Source organism: Acomys russatus, chromosome 12 (genome assembly GCF_903995435.1).
Source record: "Acomys russatus chromosome 12, mAcoRus1.1, whole genome shotgun sequence".
Lineage (NCBI taxonomy): Eukaryota > Metazoa > Chordata > Mammalia > Rodentia > Muridae > Acomys > Acomys russatus.
In genome coordinates, this window is record NC_067148.1 from 28,184,654 (window position 1) to 28,194,536 (window position 9,883).

A 9,883-nucleotide genomic window follows, 5' to 3' on the forward strand; every position below is an offset into this window, starting at 1 on the left:
CATTCTTGAAACATTTCTAAAGTGCCTCCTTGCATTTTGACTGCAGACTGGGGACTAAGAAGACTTAAAATGTGACTCTTGTCATTGAGTCCTGCAGTACAAGGGAAGGCAAACAATGAGAATATGGGAACACAAAGGAGTGCTGCTTTGGAGATGTGAGCCAATGGCGGGGCGGGGATGCTGAGCAGAGTGGAGTTGAACATCCTCAGTTCGCTCAGGTTCTAATGGCTATTGTGTGATGGAGCCATTCTCTCTGCTTCTTCACCTGCAATGGTATTAGCCCTAGGAGGTATCAGAAGTGATAACAGATGAAGAGCTAGTGCATGCAGAGTCCATAGGAATACTTTTCAAGCAAACGTTAACCTGGCCTGCATCCTTTGTAGTGCAGCTCTCTCTTGTCTGCAAGATGAAGGTAACAACTGCAGTGGTCACATAAGGTTTCCATGGGGATCAAGTCATGTGGCACCCAGAAAGTGCTTGGCATCTATCTCACTTGACTGTAAGCCCTTGGTAATTGTTAAGCATGATGCTTATTTTGTGTGACATAAAGCAGAGGGAACATAGAAGTGTTAAGATACATCACCTGCTAATGTGTGAAACTTACTTTGATGTGTGTAGGGCATTGGGACTGGAGAAACAGATAGATAGGACCAAACCAGTCTTAGCTGCGCAGTCTCACCGTGAGCACACACAGGTTCACCCACCATAGTCATGGCATTTCTGGGTGTTTGAAATTGTTCATGATAAAATATGGTGAGAAAAAAAAACCAAAGTAAAACAGAAACTTGAACATCAAATGGTCTACGCACTGTACAACAGCTCTGCTGTATAACAGTTCCCTGCTCTGACAGTCACTCTGAAGACTTTTGCCACCTCAGAAATGGGGAAAACCTTATAGTCATCCCGATCAAGTAATCAGTTGGTCTGGAGTTGCTTTCTCTCTTGTACTTACAGTCAATTTCAACAATTGGAGGCTCTGATTTGCTGTGACAAAGATCATAGGTGGTTAGCCTGGACTGCACTACTTGCTTTTAAGTGAGTGGAAACGAAAGCCTTTGGTGGCTCCCTGATTGTATGTTTTCTTTTCCTTTGGAGATGATCTTGCACCTGTTTTCTCTCCTACTCCCAAATTGGAAAACCACTTACTCTCCAAATTCAGGCCATACTTATTTCCAACACTTTTATCACCCTGTTTATTCATTTAAAAAAATCGGAAACTTATGTTGCCCTGTATTCCAAATAAAGAGTGAAAATAGAAAAAGAAAATGACCAAAGAACCAGGATTCAAACAAGGAAATGGTATGTGACAGACTGGAGGGTTATAATGACCTGATTTTGCAGTCTTTCTTTGCTGTAGAAGACAACACCAAGTTCCAAGGCTTTGAAGCATGAAGGTGCACTTACCCTCTGGGGGTACACTGGTACAAAGGCACTTGAGAAGGAACAGGCACTGTCAAGACTAGAGGAGACAGAGCAGACCCCTTGGGTTCACAGTCTCACTCTCACTTCGTATGTTCTAGCTTTTTCACCTGGGAGAAGCTGCTGATGTCACAGTACTTCCTTTTCCTTACCTGTAAAAATGGACAGAACATCACGTACCTCCTCAGCCTGTTTCAGGGATTCCTTAATCAATGTCTTCATCATCTCACCCTCTCAGGACAAAATTAGTGTCTCAGCCCTGATCTTTTCTCCAAGGCTCCATATCATTCCTTGTTAACTGGAGGCATCTGGAGAGACGGGGGGGGGGGGGGGGGGGGGGGGGGGGAGCTGGAAGGGAGGGAGGTGGGAGGAAGGGAGGGAGGGAGGGAGGGAGGGAGCACTGCAGGAGGGCAGGGAGAATGAATGGTTGGCAGGATCAGAAAGGGTGAAGTTAGGAGCTGGCTCTCAGAGATACATATCTTCAGGCTCTAGTCTTATGAACATGAGAGACATGGGCTGATGGCTTGCTCTGTAAGGCACGTGGCCTCTAATGTATTTAAAACCCTGAAATTATAATCCTGCTGTCGCTCCTTTGCAGGCTCATCATCAGCTTGGGCAGAACATGTGGCTGGAAGGGGGCCAGCATCATGCCCTGATCTCCTCCTCCACGTGACTCAGCAGAGACCAGGCATTTTAATAGCTTCTGAGTCCAAGTTTGAACTTGCCCCAAATGAAAGCCTCCCTCCCTCTCTACGCTTTCCCTTCATTCTCCCACCGCACTCTCCATTTCAAATTTATCAGCTAGTAAATTCTGAGTTGAACTTGGAGCCAGTGTTTCATTTATTCTTTGGCAAAAGGTCAAATTCTTTCAAGAAAAGAAGAGAGAAAAGAAAAAAGGAAGGAGGGGTGTGGAGTGAGGTTTAAAAGAAAAAAACAACCTAGTTAAACAAAAGCGCTCCTGGAGAGAGCTCCTCAGCAGCTCAGCTACTCCTCCAGAGAGTAGGTCAGGGAAGAAAGAATGTGTCTTTTGATGTGTTAGGTGTGAGTGAGGTTGAAACCAAGCGTGAAATGAGTTGAGCATGCAGCACTAGGATACCAACCAAGCTCAGATGGGCTCCTGCCTTGGAAAGGTAATGGGGTCACCAGGACACTAGAGACTTTCAAACTAGAGGGTTTTATGACAACATGGTACCCACATTCCTTTTTGTTCTTCTGGCTTGTATGGTCACTGAACATGGGGACCACTGTCCTTTCAAGAAGTTGAAGACATTTTGCTATTGGATTGATAAGCCCTTGAAGACCATGAGGTCTTTCTAGCAATACAAACCAAGTTCTGTATGAAGACACCGTAGCTCAATGATGGAGAAATGTAAGCTGAATTAAGTCTGGTAATAACCAACAGCTTGAAAAATTCTTCCCAAGTTTGATAATATTGACTGATGGAGATATTACAGAAAATGATGAGGACTCACTCACACTGTAAGTAGCAGTGTGAGTGATGCTGTCTAGGGAGGGATCTGATGTCTTCTTTCTCTACATTGGCACCCACATTGATTTATTCACCCTCTTCCACGCTTATAGGCAATAACCTCTCACATTTACTGTGCATAGCATTTTACATGGATTCTTATAAGATGAGGGTTATTATTTTGTGGGGCTTCATTTTTATTTTACACTAAAAGACACCATAGTGTATGTCTTAACTTTTAAATTTGGCACCACATTTCCAACACTATCTTACAAGCACACCATTGCTTCAAACTTCTGTGTGGAAACCCATCACGTACATCCAGTAAAATTCCGTCAATAGTCCTCCAGCAATTGACTTCTACTCACCATAGCCTCTCCCTTCTGTCCCAAACAAAAACAATGCAAACAAAACAACAACTCCGCACCCCCCCACACACACACAAAGTGGCAGAGAACTCCCCTATACTGGTTAGGGTTTTGTCAACTTGATATAATCTAGAGTCGTCTGGAAAAGGGAACCCCAGTTGAGAAAATGTTTCCATCAGATTGGCCCATTGGGACATTTTTTTGATTAATGATTGATGTAGAAAGGCCCAGCCCGCCATGGGTGGTGTCATTCTTAGGCAAATCGTCCTGGGTTGTGCAAAAGAGCAAACTGAGCATGCCAATAAGAACAAGCTGGTAAGCGGCTTTCTACCGTGGTTCCTACTTCTGCTCCTGTTTGAGTTCCTGCCCTGACTTCCTTCAGTGATAGATTGTGATTGGGTCATGTAGATCAAATAAACTGTTTCCACCCAAGTTGCATTTGGCCATGGTCTTTTTATCACAGCGATAGAAAGACAGAAAGCAAAGTATGACACTCCCTTCATTTGTCAGCATTTCTTTATATATCCATATCTCAATACATATGCATATCTACAAATGTATTTATGTCTATTTAGCACAGACTTATGAAATTTTTCTATATGAGTATGTTTAATTTGATTAGCAAAGAGACCAATGCAATGACAATTCTTAAAAATATAAGTTTTACACACACACACACACACACACACACACACACACACGCACACACACACGGACTTGGCACTACTTAAAACTACATCCATACATTCACCAAAATAGACATATAAGGATATTGCAGAAACACTGTATATTAGAAAAATTCTTTGAGTCCTTGCAGTTTCATTGAAGCCATATCCCTAAACTGGATGACTCTGCAGAGAGGAGTGAATACACGGTTGAGAGTGTATCCAGGAAGCGAACTCAAGAGTCATGCTCAGATCCCTCATGAGCTAATGTATCCTGTATAAGGATGTAAATTCTTGACCCTGTATTGTCAATAGACTAACTAAGATCACAGCTCATATTCGTGAGTCAGAGTCCTAGGAGGAAACAAATTTCACATTCACATTGAGTAATTTGAAGAACATTGAAAGAGTAGAACTGTTTACAAAGATTTAGTGAGAGTAAGGAGGCTATACTGAATAGCTTTTTTTTTTTTTTTTTTTTAATGAACTTGGTACAAGGTAGGGTTATCTGGGAAAATGAAACCTCAACTAAGGAAATGTCCCCAACAGATTGGTCAGTAGTCAAGCATATGGAGCATTTTCTTGATTAGTAATTAATGTGGGAGAGCCTGGATCACTGTTCCTCTAGGTTTTATAAGAAGTTAAGAGCAAGCTGAGCAAGGCATTAATAAGCAAATCAGTAAGCAACATTCCTTCATGGCCTCTGCTGCTTCAGTTCCTGTCTCCAGGTTCCTGCCTTCAGTTCCTACCCTGGCTTCTTCCCTTCATGGTAGTCTATAAGCTATAAGTTGCCTTTGGTCATTGTACTTTAATATTACAGCAATAGAAACCAACTAACACAGAGGCTGGTCAAGGCTCTGGGTTTCTATCCCAAGAGTGGGGGGACACCAATGAGAGAACCAGGGAGCCATAACCCTCCCCAGTTCTCCCTCCCCCATTTCTTCTGCTCTCACAGGGCTGACTCCAGTGGAGAGCCAGAAGCGAGGGCACTATGGCTGATTTACATGAAGTGCAGTATGGACTTGGGGGTGGGGTGGGCAAATGGAAGAACCCTGCAGAACTCCATGTGCAGCCACTATGAGAATTAGACGAAAACATATACGTTCTTTCCACTTTGTGACATCAGCTTGACAATATCTGGGGCATCTCACCATTCCTCTGTCTGCTAGGTTCTAACTTGGAAGTAATGGCTTTCATCTGTCTATTGCAGTAAGAAAGAAGCTTCATGCACAAAGCACATTCCTATGGAATGAGAGCTGTATATTGATATATATGCATACGTACACACACACACACACACACACACACACACACACACACACACACACAGAGAGAGAGAGAGAGAGAGAGAGAGAGAGAGAGAGAGAGATGTTTGCCGTATCTCATACATTTCCATATTGATTGGCAACTAAAACCATTGAGACAAATCGAGGTTACCGCAGAGGATAAGGTCACTGTGTATATACCAACAGCAAAGGAAAGCAGAAGCTGCTTAGTATAAGGAGTGTGAACCTCTTGTTGAAAAGAGAGAGAGAAATGTGCTAATGGCAGCTGTCTGTGTGAAGGGGATCTGAAAATGAGATGAGGGTAGGAAGAAATAATTTTCCCTTTTAATGTTGGTATTTTTAAGTCATGAACATTTATTATTTTATAATTACTGGTAAGAGTGTCAAATAAGTGCTGGCTGGTTGGTGGATTAATGGGCTGTGGCTTTTTTCTTTATTCCTTTCTGTAAATTTACAAGCATTTGTTCATTTAAGAGTAAAGTATGTTGAGAAAATAATATATTCTAAGTAACAAAGATGCTCCCGAGTTGTTTAAGAAAGAACGTGAAGACCTGAAGTTTCCTCACTAACTGAAATATTACTCTTGGCCTCACATGCTACTTCCTGTGTTTGTGTGTGTGCATGAACACAACAGTTTCACACGCCACAGCGTTCATGCCAAGGACAACTGTTGGAGTTAGTTCTTTCCACTTTGTCGCATCAGCTTGACAATATCTGCGGCGTCTCACCACCCTGCCTCTCTCTTCTAGGCTCTAACATGGAAGTAATGGCTTCCCTCAGTCTATCGCAGCAACAAAGAACCTTCATCCATAAAGCACATTCCTGGGGAATGAGAGCTGAGTACTGCTACAGATCATATATAATGTCAATATGTATATTTTGATTTTGATGTTGACATCAAAATGTATTCAGAAATGGGGAGAGAAATATAGATATACAATTTCTCCCCTGTGATTTTATGATTATGCTCTTAAGGTTTTATGAATGTATGTGGATATATGTCTTTTTTTCCCCACACAAATATACTGCAAAGACTGACATTTGGTTCTGATATCACTCTACTTGGGTCAGAGCAGGGACTTGCCATTTACCACCTGCTAAGTGTGAGCCAGTTACTTGACTCCTCCAAAACTTTGGCCCTTCTCACTTCTAGAATGGCGACTGCTGCCTATTGCACAGAACTTGGAGGACTAAAAGAAACAAGCACAGCTGTGCTATTTATTGTTCGAATCTAAACCTCCTCAGTCCAGAGAAGAATATTGCTTCCAATCCAGTTATCTCTGCCTTGTCTCTAATTTATCATCATCAGAGTGTCCTCTGACTGAGAAAGGGTTGGTAGGTGGCTGTATGTATCTTCAAGCCGCAGACCTTGAAAATATACATCACTTGGGACTGAACTAGCCTTCTACCTTCAGTCTTCTTTCTTAGATTAATGGGAACATGGTGCTCAGAGACGTTCAGTAGCCCAGGGCAAGCTCCTAGTCTTTGATCTTCTTCAAGCTTCCCTTACAGGCCTTAGGACAACAACCTATGCATGGACATCAATAGCTATTCCTTAAAGAGAGAATGATGCCCAAAGGGAAGAATCTTGTGGGAGAAAGAGTTGCAGAAGGCTGCCTGGCCCATCTCCATCCTGGTACCTCTTTTGCCATGGGGCTTGCTTGAGAACAGTGGTAAAGAACAGGGCATCTTCTAGCTTGGGGAAAAAACCAAAGCACGCACACACACGTGGACACACACACACACACACACACACACGTGTATGTAGCAGGGGAAGCTCCTCTTGCATTTCTCCTTTCAGAGCTCCTGTTCATTGAAGTATTTGTGCTTTGGGTCCTTGTCATGCCTCCAGTTTCTATAGAAATAATTAATCTTGTGCTCTTGCCTCAGGGTTTCCTTGAAGGAAACACTCACACCATAACACAGTTGTCGCTTAGTGTAAAGCCAGTCTCATCTTGGAAATAACCCTGCCAGACATATTTATGGTGGGGTGGGTCCAAACACCATTCCATGACAACAGTCATTGCCATCCTGGACTAAATGGCCCACTTCACAACTTAGTTCCCCCTTTAAACCAGGAAGGGTGATGAGGGAGGGCCCTGAGGAATTGTCTTCTGTTGTCCTCAAAGGCTGGAGTTCCTGGGATTGACCATGCCATAGTGGAGATAACCCTCGTCAGTTCCCAACAGTTTAGATGATCACCAAGGAATGATCCCCAAGTCCACACTCCAAAGTGTTTTTGCCTTCCTTTTGGGGTTAACTAGAAGTTAATCTATGATTTCCTCTGCTTTGAGACTGGCCAAGTATTTAAGCTGACTAGAGATACATTTCTCAAGCCTGCATCTCCTCAAGAAGTTCCTATAACTTCATGTAGTAAAGCTTCCGTGGCTCTTAGCAGGAGACAGATGGTGGCTTTTACCGGGGGACCGATGATGCAGGGCATTTTGAAACCTTGCTGAGTTCACACAGATGGTTTACAAGCCAAACTTCCTTCAGTGACTCAGTGGGTGTAGACTAATGCTCTATCACTTCCTGTTTCCCTGGCTTCCCGGAAAATGCTTCTTGCAGCAGACCCACTGTCTGCACCTGATATCACTCAACAGAACAGTTCATTGCATATCCCAAAGGCAGCCATGAGGCACAAGGGATCCCCATTGTCCTATTCTCATATATGTGAGCCGTGAGAACTCTGTGCCACCCTGAGTTCCAGTGTGGGAGAAAGAGCCACCACCCTGTCATCACACCAGGCTACCATCCTATTATCAGACAAGGCAGTTTTAATGCAAAAGAGCATGCTTTACCTTTTACCCCCAAACTAGCAAGCAAAATAAATAAGTAGATATTGAGATCACCAAATTGAATGGTCATGAAACGAATGAATGGTCAGGGCCATAGAAACCCAGGACTCAAGGATGAAGAGATGGCTCAGTGGTTAGTGGCAGGAGCTACAACTGCAGATGATAGTTTGGTTCTCAGTGCCCGTGCCAGGCAGCTGCTTGCACCTCTAGTTTCAGGAGCTCAAATGTCCTCTTATGGACTCTGTGTGCACTAGCACACACCTGTACAAATATCACACAGATACACACACACAAACAGAGAGAGAGAGAGAGAGAGAGAGAGAGAGAGAGAGAGAGAGAGAGAGAGAGATACACACACACAAATGAAGTGAGATATTTTTTAAAAATCTGGTACTCTCAATTCCTTAAAAGTCTTTGAATATGTGGAAAGAAAAAGACCACCTTGTCCACCAATTGCAAAGAGTTCACAGCTATAGTAAGTGATAATCTGGGGCATATAATTTGCAGCAGGCCATGTGCCAAGTGTGTGACTACTTTCTTTTTTCTTTCTTTCTTTCTTTCTTTCTTTCTTTCTTTCTTTCTTCCTTCCTTCCTTCCTTCCTTCCTTCCTTTCTTTACTTAAACAGTCTTTAATGAGAGCTGTGCATGAGAGGCCTCTACTCCTGCGTCATCTCCATTGTTTCTTCCTTGTATGTTCCCTTCTCCTTTCCTACTTCTCGGGACTTGGCTTTCTTTTCCAGGATCTTCTTCTGGTCTTTGTCCAGCTTTAGCCTGGTGATAACTACTTTGCTGGGGTGGATGCCCACGTGGACAGTTGTGCCATTAGCCTTTTTCTTGCTGCACTGAAAATATGGAACTCTTCGTGAATTTGTTTGTCATCCTTGAACAGGGATGCAGCAGAGCCACTGTGAGGAAATGAAGACAGGCCACCACAGCTTTTCCTTGCTATCTGCCTTGGGAGGGAAGGTGCTGGGTTTTCCGAATATCAGGTCACCTTTGCTGCCTGGCTATTGAGAAATATCTCCTCCAAGCCATGCTATTCTTCTCTGTATAATTCCAACTTTAGTATATGTGCTGCCGAAGCGAGCACTGTGGCTACTCTGAGTAAGGAATAATTTCTGTTGGTGATGAGGATAAAATGAGTAGCTGCACATAGACATGCTTAGACGTTGTAAAGTGTTATAAAGATGGATAAATTCAATACACGACATCATTTTATTAAATGGCCCCTGAAACTATTGTATGCCTATGCTGTACACAGTGAAGCAACAGGTGCCTAACATGATATGTGATCCAGCCCTTTCACATACCTCAAAACACTACCCAGAGGCGTGCCATCAGCCTTCTTAAGAGAGCCATAGAAATGTTGAGCAACCTGCTTGGGGAACCACAGTCACGCAGACTCTTCTCTCAGTCACCATGAGGAGGCTCAGGTCAAATAGATAGGTGACTAACCCAAACATCTTGTCAGCCCTTAGCTGACAAAGAATCCATTGCCTTTTGCTTCATGGTTAGTGGCTTCCACGTGAACCCAGCATTTGCAAGGTCCGGCCGCTGTCGGCATCAGTGGTCACATCTGAAGAGTGGGGATGCTGCTGTGTGTGTTTATGCTAATGCATCAATCAAGACAATGCGTTTAAAAACACCTCTCGAAGTGATGACATTTAAGAAGTAATAAAAGCAGTAATTAAACACCCACTGCTTCAGCTTGCTTGGGAAGTGGTATGGAGAGCTGGTATGGAGCTCATTCTGGGTGACACAGTCGATAAAATGGATGGTGCTTGGAAGGAAGTGAAGCCTAGAGGCACAGGCGCTGGCAGAGTGTAAATGCCCTGTGGGCGAGATCCCTGTTTGTTCTTACTCAACGATGCCACCCATC

At 43.4% G+C, this 9,883-nt stretch overlaps 1 pseudogene; it reads right to left on the reverse strand.

Annotated features, from left to right (window-relative positions):
* Positions 1-8,848: 8,848 nt before the first annotated feature.
* LOC127196764 (uncharacterized) lies at positions 8,849-9,094 on the reverse strand (annotated as a pseudogene).
* Between the last annotated feature and the right edge of the window lie 789 nt (positions 9,095-9,883).